The 10,429-nt window shown below is 44.5% G+C and overlaps 1 long non-coding RNA gene across 1 annotated transcript in view; it reads right to left on the minus strand.

The window, feature by feature from the left end:
* LOC109324879 overlaps window positions 1-8,896 on the minus strand; it is a 13,380-nt gene extending 4,484 nt beyond the window's left edge. The window contains exons 1-2 of the long non-coding RNA XR_002105029.1: window positions 8,784-8,896; window positions 3,629-3,636 (exon numbers count right to left, since the gene is read on the minus strand). This is a non-coding gene — a long non-coding RNA (uncharacterized LOC109324879). The remainder of the gene's footprint in view (window positions 1-3,628; window positions 3,637-8,783) is intronic.
* Window positions 8,897-10,429: the final 1,533 nt, after the last annotated feature.

Genomic DNA, 10,429 nt, shown 5'->3' on the forward strand with positions numbered 1-10,429 from the left:
TGGTTTCACTAAGTATTTGGGGAAACTTAGCTCAAGCTTAACTAATAAAGTTCAAGTTCAGAAATCTGTGCTTAGAGAGAGAGAAGAAAAAAGAGAGAGAGAGCTGGGATCATACCAGTCCAAGGCACTTGGGTTGCAAAGCTGACAGGTAAAGTTCTCAGCATGATCCTTGAAGGGAGATGATCTTCCTCCTGCAGCCTCTCCAGAAGAAAGCGAGTGGGACCGGGGAATGTATGGCCTGAGATGCCTAATAAACTTACTCTTGCTTAGAGGTGTGTGTGGGGGTGGGGGGAGGAAAAGTCCTATGTAAATCCAGATTAGAACTGGTCTGATAAATGCTGAGCTGGGGGTGTGGGTTGATTAGCATTTGCAGCACAGATTCCCCATCATGCATTGCTCCCCTGCTTCGCTGATCCCAGAATTCACTGTGGTCTCTGCTTCGGGCTTTCTGTTCTCCATCTCTCATGTAAATGGATGGTCATCTGTTCCCATCTCAGATGCAAATGAGACCTAGAGCAGTTGTCTCACTTTTGTCACCCTTATCTGGAGGGTTTTAGGTGTGTCTCTCACTGCATCTTAATCAGCTTCTGTTTAGGTGGGGGGGCAATTCTTTGTGAGTCAGACAGTCTGTGTCCTGTGTCAGGGTTCCCCAAGAACATGGAGCTGATAGGTAACAAGGTGGCCATGCATAAAATATAGTAAATGGCATAGGTAATGCAGAAGCTATATGAGTCTCAGGGCCAAAAGGATCACACACAGCTTACTGTCCAAGAACAAGCTGTTGGACAAATCAGAACGAAATAGTTTTAATACACACAAAATCCCATGGCTCGGCAAATGCTTAGTTCTGAACCCATTTTACTGCTCACCAGATGATGTGTACTTCAGAAGGGACCAAGTGACTGAAACCAAGCAAACAACCTATAGGCACCTTCAAAAAGCAACCTTGTAATTTTTTTAAATTAAAGCATATTACTTATGTTTCACCATTTATGTAGATTTTGCACAGCTGTTTACACTAATATGTGTTGAAATGGGTCATTACAACAGCAATCACAGTATGAAACAACACTTCAGCTACATGTTAAATATATAGCCTTCAATCTCTCTCACACATACACACCTGTTTTGAATGTTGGTAGTTTCTCCTACTAGACTTTTCTGTTATTAGCGCATTTCTGAACAGGCCCACCATATTTTACATGTTTCAAGCTACAGTACTAACAATTTCTTGGTTATGTTTTTGTTTCCCCATTTTAATGATTCAGAGAGGTACAAGACAAACTGAGAGTGATGTTATTATGTGAGGGTAGGTGAAGGGGTAGAGGAGAACTGGGAAGAGCTGAAGTGTGTCTGACACAGCAGTTTCTCGTCTGTACCACTATTTTATTTTTTATGAGGCTGCAGCAAATTGATGGCTTCTGATACCATAGTCAATAAAACGTTGTATAAATTTCAGCTATGGACTGGAAAGTGATTGGATTAGAAGGGAGGTGTTGGGTTCATCCATATCTGAAGTTGTTGGTGTGCCATAACCCATTACCAGGATACACTTGAGTGAAACTAAGACAGTCCCTCATAGCTAAGATGCCAGTTAGTTTCCTGCTGAGACCCTAAAGTTCAACTTTCCTCTAGGTTGCCCCAGTCTCTCAAGCAAGACAGTCCACCATATGTCTAACAAGTCCTGTCTTATTCTAGGGGAGAATTTTTTCCAGGAAGTTTGTCAAAATTCATGAAATAAGGAACCTCATAATGCATAATAGCTTGGCCTACACAGTCCAGATTTCTTTTGCAGCCTTGGAAAAAGAGCATTTTCCTATAGCAGGAGATCTGAGTGGCATGGAGGAAACATGCATACTTTCATACTCTCACAAAACATTTACTATATAAATTCACATTCGTAGTAGGTATTAACACACTTCTGGACCCAGGCACTGCTGCTACTGCTGGGCTCTGTCAGATATGACAACACACAATGCAACCAGCAGCTTTCTTCAGCTATTTCCAGAAACTTGCCTTTTTCCAGTCTATTCTGTGAGCAAGAACTCTGGCCATTTTAGGCACTTGAGGTTTATGGTCCAGTTGGGGCTACTCATTATTTTGATACCTTTAGTGTCTCTCTCTGCTTGCCTTCAACACCCTCCGTGCCCACTGCATACAATATTGGGCATACAACCAAGGTCATGACTCCCTGTTATCTCCTTATGTTTCTCCTTGGCTGGTAGGTCTCTCCTCTATGTCCCCCTGGACGCATTCATGCTGTGACCTGTCAGAGCCTCTTCCTATAAGAAATGCTACAAGGGTATGAGGTGGATCGTTAGCAGGGATCTGGGTTTTCCATTTCCCATGGAAAAAATGTGGATTTTCCCTTTTAACTAAGAAAAATACTGATTTTTCATTTTAACAGAGAAACACGTGAATTTTCCACTTTTGCAAAGATCTCTCTGCAGACCGGCAGAGTTCCAGCCTGCAAGAGGCTGGGGGAAGCAGGAGAAGGGTGGTCAGGTGGGGGGACGCAATTTGCATGTACACGTGCACATGGCCACCGGGCAGCCTGAAGAGCAGCTCCTGGGCTGCAGAGGCCCCGGGGAGAGAGCAGCATGGTGAGGAGCCTGAGCCTGCAGTCTACACCAGTCCTCCCCCCGACAGGCTCTGCTCTGGCTGTACTGCCTATGGGGGAGGGGGAGCCAGGCTCTTGACTCTGCTCCAGCAGCTGCTGACTCCCATGGGCAGTAGCCATAGCTTGGGTGCTGCTGTGGAGGACAGGGGGCCATGTACACAGATCCCTGACCCATAGCCTTGGCAGCTGGTGGCCCCCTCCAGCAGGGCTGGCGGGGCAGGGGGCTGTGGGTGGAGAGTCAAAGGCACCAGCAGGGGTGGGGGTCTGTGGCTTGGGAGTGAGAGGCCTGGACCTGCATCTTGGTAAGCTAAGGGGGGAGGGGGAGCTCTGATTTTCCATGATAAAAAATCCAAAATCAAATAACAAAATGTATAGGTACTTAGAATTTGTTTTATTATAGTGACTGAGGCACTGGTAGGCTTGGCTTTAAAATTGTAAATATATCAATAAAACAGTGTGTTCAGCTGACACCTACATATATGGTGGCATTTCATTTTAATCACAGTTTTGGGGGGTTTTAATCAGAGAATTTGTGGCGGGGTTTTAAATCAGAGAATTTGCAATATTTAAACAGAGAAAACCAGGATCCCTGATCATTAAGATTAGGTACCTTGTTGTAAATTGCTCTTGTGAGCAAATCTCAGAGTCACAGACAAAGGTGAGAATAAACATTACTGACATTTCACAGAAATGGAAGCTAGAAGACAGAAGAAGGAAGAGCCCATGGCTTGTCCAAGGTCTTACAGGAAATCAATGCTAGGCATGAGAATAGACTCCAGGCCTCCTGACTTCGGGTAGTGGACTATGTTCCCTTTTTCCACTGCTATAAATACTTAGAAAATGAACACAGCACACATGAAGATCAATGAAATCTACCCCTTCAGCTGAAAGTTGGGCCATACAGCTGCATCTCAGATCTTCACATGTGGTACTGCTAGCTAGGGACTAGAACAGGCAGTCCCCTGTGATACTTACACAAGGTCTCAGTATGTTGTGGGTTCTCTCCACATCAGTCCCTTCCTCTTTCCACCATTTGTGGATATCTCCCTGAGAACCAGTACATTGGGGAATGGGTCTTGTTAGTCTGCAGCCTTTGTGGGGATTTCACAAACAGTGGGGACTTATGTAGTCTTATGTAGTCTAATATAGGGGAGAATTCCATTCAATATGATTTTGAAAATAAGTATGGGCATCCCTGAACTCATTTATAAAAAGATCTGATGTTCATCATTGCTTTAATCTGATAGACTATAATGAGAGTGAAATATATTTAGAGATTTCCCTGCTACCGATATGGTTCATAATAATAAAGTATAATTTATATCGGACACAGCACTTTTTATGGAGAAGGATTCCACAGAGTTTTACAAACAAGCAAATATACACAAACCAATTGTTTCTCATTTTGTTAAGTGTTTTGTCTTTGACAGGTGGCCATGCATAAAATATAGTAAACAGCATATGTATTGCAGAAGGTATATGATTCTCAGGGCCAAAAGGATTTACTTCTTACTGAATGCAACTATTTCTGGAGGTGAGCATGTTAACTATTTAATAGTGCACACCACAATGCAGAAGAGTTTACAAGACCAAGTCAAAATGAATCCTTTTTCCAACTGGACCTGTAAAAGAATTCTAGGTAAGCAAAATGTAATTCCCTATGACAATAGCTGGACTGGACACCTTGGTTATATGCAGCTATCTTAGATAAATACATATTATACAATGCTGAGGTAGTGTTTCAGCTATACTAAGTGAGAAAAATGAGATACAAGGATTTTTGTGGGGGAGGTCTTTTCCTGGACTAACTGTATAGTTGGGAGAGACGTAGACAAGTTTTCAGGTACCACTGAGCAAGGGTACAGTGGTACCAAAAAGCTTGTCTATGCCCCTCCCAACTATACAGCTGGTCCAAAAAGATATCACCCATAAAAATTCTTGTCTCTCTTCTAGACCATGGTGACTTACTTTAAACATTGCAACGTGTAGAATGTAAAAACAGTGAAACCAGTAGGATGCAACAGAAATTGTTCAACATGGAATTTAATAGAAAAGGTGTGAATTCTGTAGAAGTTAAACAGTAAATTATGGAAATGAATAAGGATTTATCTTGTACACATTTTATAGAACTCCACAGGACATTATAAAAATTCTGAGGAAAAGATAACACTCTTGGATTTCTTCCACAAGGACTTGTTAAAAGCCAGTTTTTACTAACCTAGTTGTTTTATGTTCTATCTTATCCCTCTAGGTACAGTGGAATTCACAATTTTGCCTTTGCCAGTAAATTATTACTGCTCATAGAAGAAAAATATCTACTATAGGTACTTCCAACGGATACTTGTCCTGACCTGCATCCAGGGATATGGTGGGGAGCGCTCCCACTGCCGTGCATACCCCTGGGGCAGGCACAGGGGGCACATGCCCCCGGATCTGTGTGCAGGGCAGAGGCAGCTGCCACTGCATGGTGAGCTCTTCCCCTGCTGCTGGTGCCTTGGCAGCTATGCAATGCCATGTGCCTCCTGCGTCCTGGCTGCAGTGCCTCCCCAGCACTGGGAGGCACATGGTATCATGTGGCTGCCAGGACATCAGCAGCAGGGGCAGAGCCCAGTACACAGCAGCAGCACTGATTGGCAGGCACGTGCCCCCTGTGCCTGCTCTGGGGCTGCACGCAGCGGCAGAAGCCCCCCCCCCCACACCCGTGAATGAGCCGCCCAGGCTTGGAGCATCCCATGACCTGGCCCAGGCTCTATTCACCACCCCCACAAGCACCTTGATCTGCCCCCCCTCCCCCCGCCCCTTCCCTCCTCTCCCCTGTGTCCACACATTTACCTGCTGGGTGCAGGATGGCCTGGGCTGGGCTGAGTTCCCAGCCACCTGCTGGCTCTGGCTGCTTGTCTGTGTACGCGCCCCTCCCCGCCCTGCTGCAGCCACCCAGAGCTCGTGACTGGGCTACCTGCATTTGCAGGGGCTAAGCCCCATTAGCCTCAGCCTTCCACTGCCTATGATGATATGTCCCTTCCAGGAAAGCAGGAAGCAGGCCACAGTTCAGTTTGATGGATCAACCTCTGAGAAGTTTGAGATGAAGAATGGGGTGAAGCAGGGTTGTGTTCTGGCATTCATACTCTTTGGGATCTTCTTCTCTATGTTGCTGCACTATGCTTTTGATAGCTCGGAGGAAAGCATATACCTTCACACAAGATCAGATGGCAAACTCTATATCATGTAGTGAGGCACATATTCATTAGGGAGCTCCTTTTTGCATGAAGAAGGCCAACTACAAATGCTCATGAATTGCCTCTCCCATGCTTGCAGAATGTTTGCTCTGACCATCAGCATTCAGAAGACTGTGGTCCTCATTAAGGGTGTTTGCTAGTCACCATCATCAGCTTTAACAACATACCTCTCAAGGCAGCGAACAAGTACTGCTACCTTAGATCCACAGTGAGTGACAGCCTATCACTGGATGAAGAGCTAAATATGTGCATTGGAAAGATTGCTACCACTTTCAGTAAGCTCTCCAAATGAATCTGGAACAATGCAAAACTCAGAATCAAAACTAAGCAGCTTCTGTACAAAGCCTGCCTTTGCAATGTCTTTATGTATAGCAGTGAGACATAGTTAACATATGCATATCAAGAAAAGAAACTGAACAGCGTCCACCTACGCTTTTTACAGCACATCCTTGACATCAAGGAGTAAGACAGAATTACCAACATAAAGGTCATTGTCAAAGGCAACCTGCCAACCATCACTGCACTACTCAAACAGCGGTGCCTCTGGTTGGCTTGGCCATCTCCATAGGATAGAAGTTGGGTGCACCCTGAAGGACAATTTGTATAGAAAAAATGTAGGTGGGGAGAGAAGAGTAGGGTGCCCAAAACTGCACTTGAAAGATGCCTGCAAGCAGGACATGAAGGCTTTGGGAATCAACCCAAACCATTAGGAGGCCTTATCAGGAGACAGGACAAACTGGTGCTCTCTTTTCAATTATGGAGTCCAACATCACAAGAAGAAATGGTTACTTGAATTACAACAGAAATATGACTGAAGGAAGCAGCCTGTCAGTACAGTAGCCCCTAATGCTACATACACCTGTGACCACCTTGGCAGGACCTGTAAGTCTAACATCAGTCTTGTGAGGACAGAAGCATAGGGTGAGGAGAAAGCCCCAAAAACCACAATCCCTCCATACTTACCACAGGTGAGAGAAGTAGCTCAGCAGAAGCAAGGAGCATCTTGCTGAGTTTCAGTGAGTGCTTCTTCTGGAGTGGTGGCAAGGGAACAAAAAGAGGTACATCTGGCCCCAGAGAGGGGCAGTCATGGAGAGACAGCAGCAGCTCTCCAGTCCACACCATCCTGTGGCCATCCATGGGAAAAGAGCACAAGGCAGTTGTTGAAGGATCACTGACTAAAAGAAGGACCTTAAACTACAGGAAGCCAGGTGAGTCTGTCTGGATAAAGACTAAAGCACAAGGATTTGAATTAGGTATTGTCTGCACCACAAGGGTGTACAGGCCTGGAGTGGACCATGTAATCTTGCCAGTGAAAAAGGGCAAGACATTTCCCCTCTCCCACTGATGAGGCCAGAAGAGTGCCACCCCACCATACTGTGAGCAAAACCAGTGAGCTACTTCTCCTGCCCCTCCAGGCAAGGGGTAATGGTGCCAGTGGGGCCTCTGGGATTGATTTAAGTTGATTTACCTTAAAAACTCTCAATAAATCAAGTTACGTGTATGGACCCTCAATGAATTGATTTGAGTATATGAATTCTTAATGAACTGATTTAAGTGTATGGACTCAGGGATCCCACTGAATTGAGTGGGTGTAAATCCTGAGTGAATTGATTTCAGCTGAGTTCACTCTTGGGCTCCCAGCAAATGGATTTAAGTTCCTTGGCCCTCAAAATTCCAAAGGATTAATTTAAGGGGCCCATTATGGAATCTATTAAAGTTGATTGATTGGTGGCCCTCAAATGAATTAACTAGGAGCCTCTGACCAAGACTTGTTTAAGGGACCACCCTGTCTGTAACTAAGCTATGGAGCAGTAGGGAATTGCTGTTGGAAAGACTGCCCCTCCAGAAGGTAAGCCCGATAGAGGGACTCACAGGGAAAAGTCTGTACAGTGCATTATGTAGCAGGGAAAACTATATGAGTACTCACTACCCAGTGCCAGGTGTTTCCTCCAGATCAGATGGGATTCTGTGTTTTCCTACTCAGCTTTCTACATCATAGTTTCATAGTTTCAACATTGATGTTGAATGACTTCATATCATTTTTGCACATGCTGTGGTACCACCTTAGAGGATAACTCTGCTTTCTAGAGCCATCTTGAATCTCACTATACAAAATATTCTTGGGTTCTTCTCCCATTCTCCTGACATGGCCGACACATCACAATCTTTTCTTCTTGATAGTGCTTTCCAAGTGTGTCACTCCTGTGTGTGGCAGGGCACTTGGAGTGCCTTCCACTTTAAGAGGTCAGGCAGCCTGTAAAACTGCCAACAGGGGCAGACCAGGGCTAATTGAGAGTCAGCTGACCCAGGGAGCCAGCAAGTGAGGCTAGACCAGGTACAGGGAGTCACGTGACTCAGACAGAGGGCTGGGCTTAGAGCAGGTATAATCTCAGGCCCACCACTTCAGCAGGGTGGCTGCAGCTCCAGAAGGTCAACATGAAGGGCAACACCTAACACAGTCTGGAGGTATGGGAAGGAACTAAGGGGAGGAGGAGATTCCTTGGGACCCATGGAGGGATCCAGAGCCCAGACTGAAGGGATGAGTGTGTGGGACCAATGAGGGTCTAAGCCTATTGAGAGGCTAAGAATGTGGGACTAGAGAGGGTCCAGGAGCCTACTGAGAGGCTAAGAGTGTGGGACCAGAGAGGAACTAAGTGAAGAGAACATCAATGAGGATGCCATCTGCAAAGCATGGGGCATGGTGTAAGGGAGGAATGGAGCCATGCAATAAGCCAACAAGGCAATGACTGCTGGCACCTGGTGATCATTTTCATACAGCAATTTAGGAAGCCCTGGGGTAGCCTCCCTCATATCTAAGTAAGACATCAAGGTATGGTGAGTGACTGAAGAGGTGATTGCCCAGAAACTGAGGACTGCAGAGATTCCAGGGTCTTCATAGCCATTCCTGAAGAGGTACCCTGCAACACTATGCACTCCAGTACCTCTGTGTTTGGTATTCTGTTTTCCCACTTTATTTTCAGGATCTCATACAGACATCTCATGTTGAAGTTGTTTAGTCTCTTGATGTGCCTACCATATGTAGTCCACATTTCTGAAATATAAAGCAGGGATGACAGCACACAAATCTCATAGATTCGTATCTTCACCTTAGCTGATAGTTTTCTGTTATTCTGCGCTCATTTCTGTAATAGCTCCAAATTCTCAGCTGCTTCTCTGAGTCTGTTAGTCAGTTCAGTCTGAAGATCAAGATTCCTGCTGTTTGTAGAACACAAGTAGCAAAAACTGTTAATAACACCAAGAGATTTATCCTCCAGAGTGATGTTCAGTATTGGTTCTTTCACCCCTTGGTACATGATCACAGTCTTCTTGAGACTAATTTTCATCTTCAATTATAATACTTGGCAATTTCAATGCAAGAGTTGGATGGTGTTTTAAGAATTGGCCTGGTATTCTGGGCAAACATAGAATTGGCAATATCAATGAAAATTGCCAGTGGGTATTAGAACTTTGTGCAAGTCAAAATCTATGTGTTACTAGCACCTACTTTGCTGGGAAAATCACAAGAAAGAGAACACAGAAATGACCAAATCAGGGCACTGGCACCAATTAGACCTAATACTGATCAGGCCTAACTACCTGAAAGAAATCCCGCTTATGAGGGCTTTTCACAGTGCTGACTGTGACCGTGCCTTAGTCTGCTGCAGTCAGAATCAATGTAAAAAAGATCCACTGTAGGAAAACTACCGGTTTCCCTCAGATAGACATCAGCCAAACTGAAGACATAGAAAAATGCAGACTATTCAATGAAGAAGTTGTGAAAGCAGGTTTACCTAACAACTGGAAACTGGCAAGTTTCCAAGCCACTGAGGCTTGAAAAAGCTTAAAAACTAACATGTACAATTTGACAAAAAAATGCAAGAAAAATGCCATCCATTGTGCTAGGCACTGTACAAACAGAATAGAAAGAAAATTGCAGCATCAAAGAACTTACAATCTTACAACAAGAAACAGTAGGTGGGTACAGACTGATAGAAGAGTACAAAAAGCAATGACATAGTTGGCCAGCATGACAGGGAGTGTTGTCAGCTAAGGAACAAGGTACCTACTGTCAAGTTTTTATTTGCATCATGGCACAAAAAAGTTTTAAGGAAAGATGAGAAGGAAAACTATGACATGGCTTGCAACAATTACAAGGAGTTCCTTCTACATGTGACAAGCATCGTGGGACAAAATAAGTAATTGCATGTTTGAAATTTAACAAACGGGCAATGGAAACTGATGTGGTGGGCCAATCAGAGGCAGGAACTGATCTCTCAGTACTGACTGAGGAGTTATGGGCAGGGTGGGGCATACTGAAGGGCCTTCAAATTGGAAACAAGTATTTTGTTTGATGTGCTAGAGAAGAGAAAACCAATGGAGGATGCAAAGAGAAGATGGTCAGAACACTGGGATGGAAAAATGATGATTGCAGTAACATTCTGAGTAGATACGAGAAAGGCAAGACTGCATTTGTCAAGGTTGAACTGTGAAGTGAGAAGAGTGAAATAGGATCATACTTAGGCACCTAATAGGTAGAATAGTGTCTGGCCTTCAGTTCTTATTGTATATTACA

Source organism: Crocodylus porosus, unplaced genomic scaffold (assembly GCF_001723895.1).
Source record: "Crocodylus porosus isolate Cpor-Errol unplaced genomic scaffold, CroPor_comp1, whole genome shotgun sequence".
NCBI lineage: Eukaryota > Metazoa > Chordata > Crocodylia > Crocodylidae > Crocodylus > Crocodylus porosus.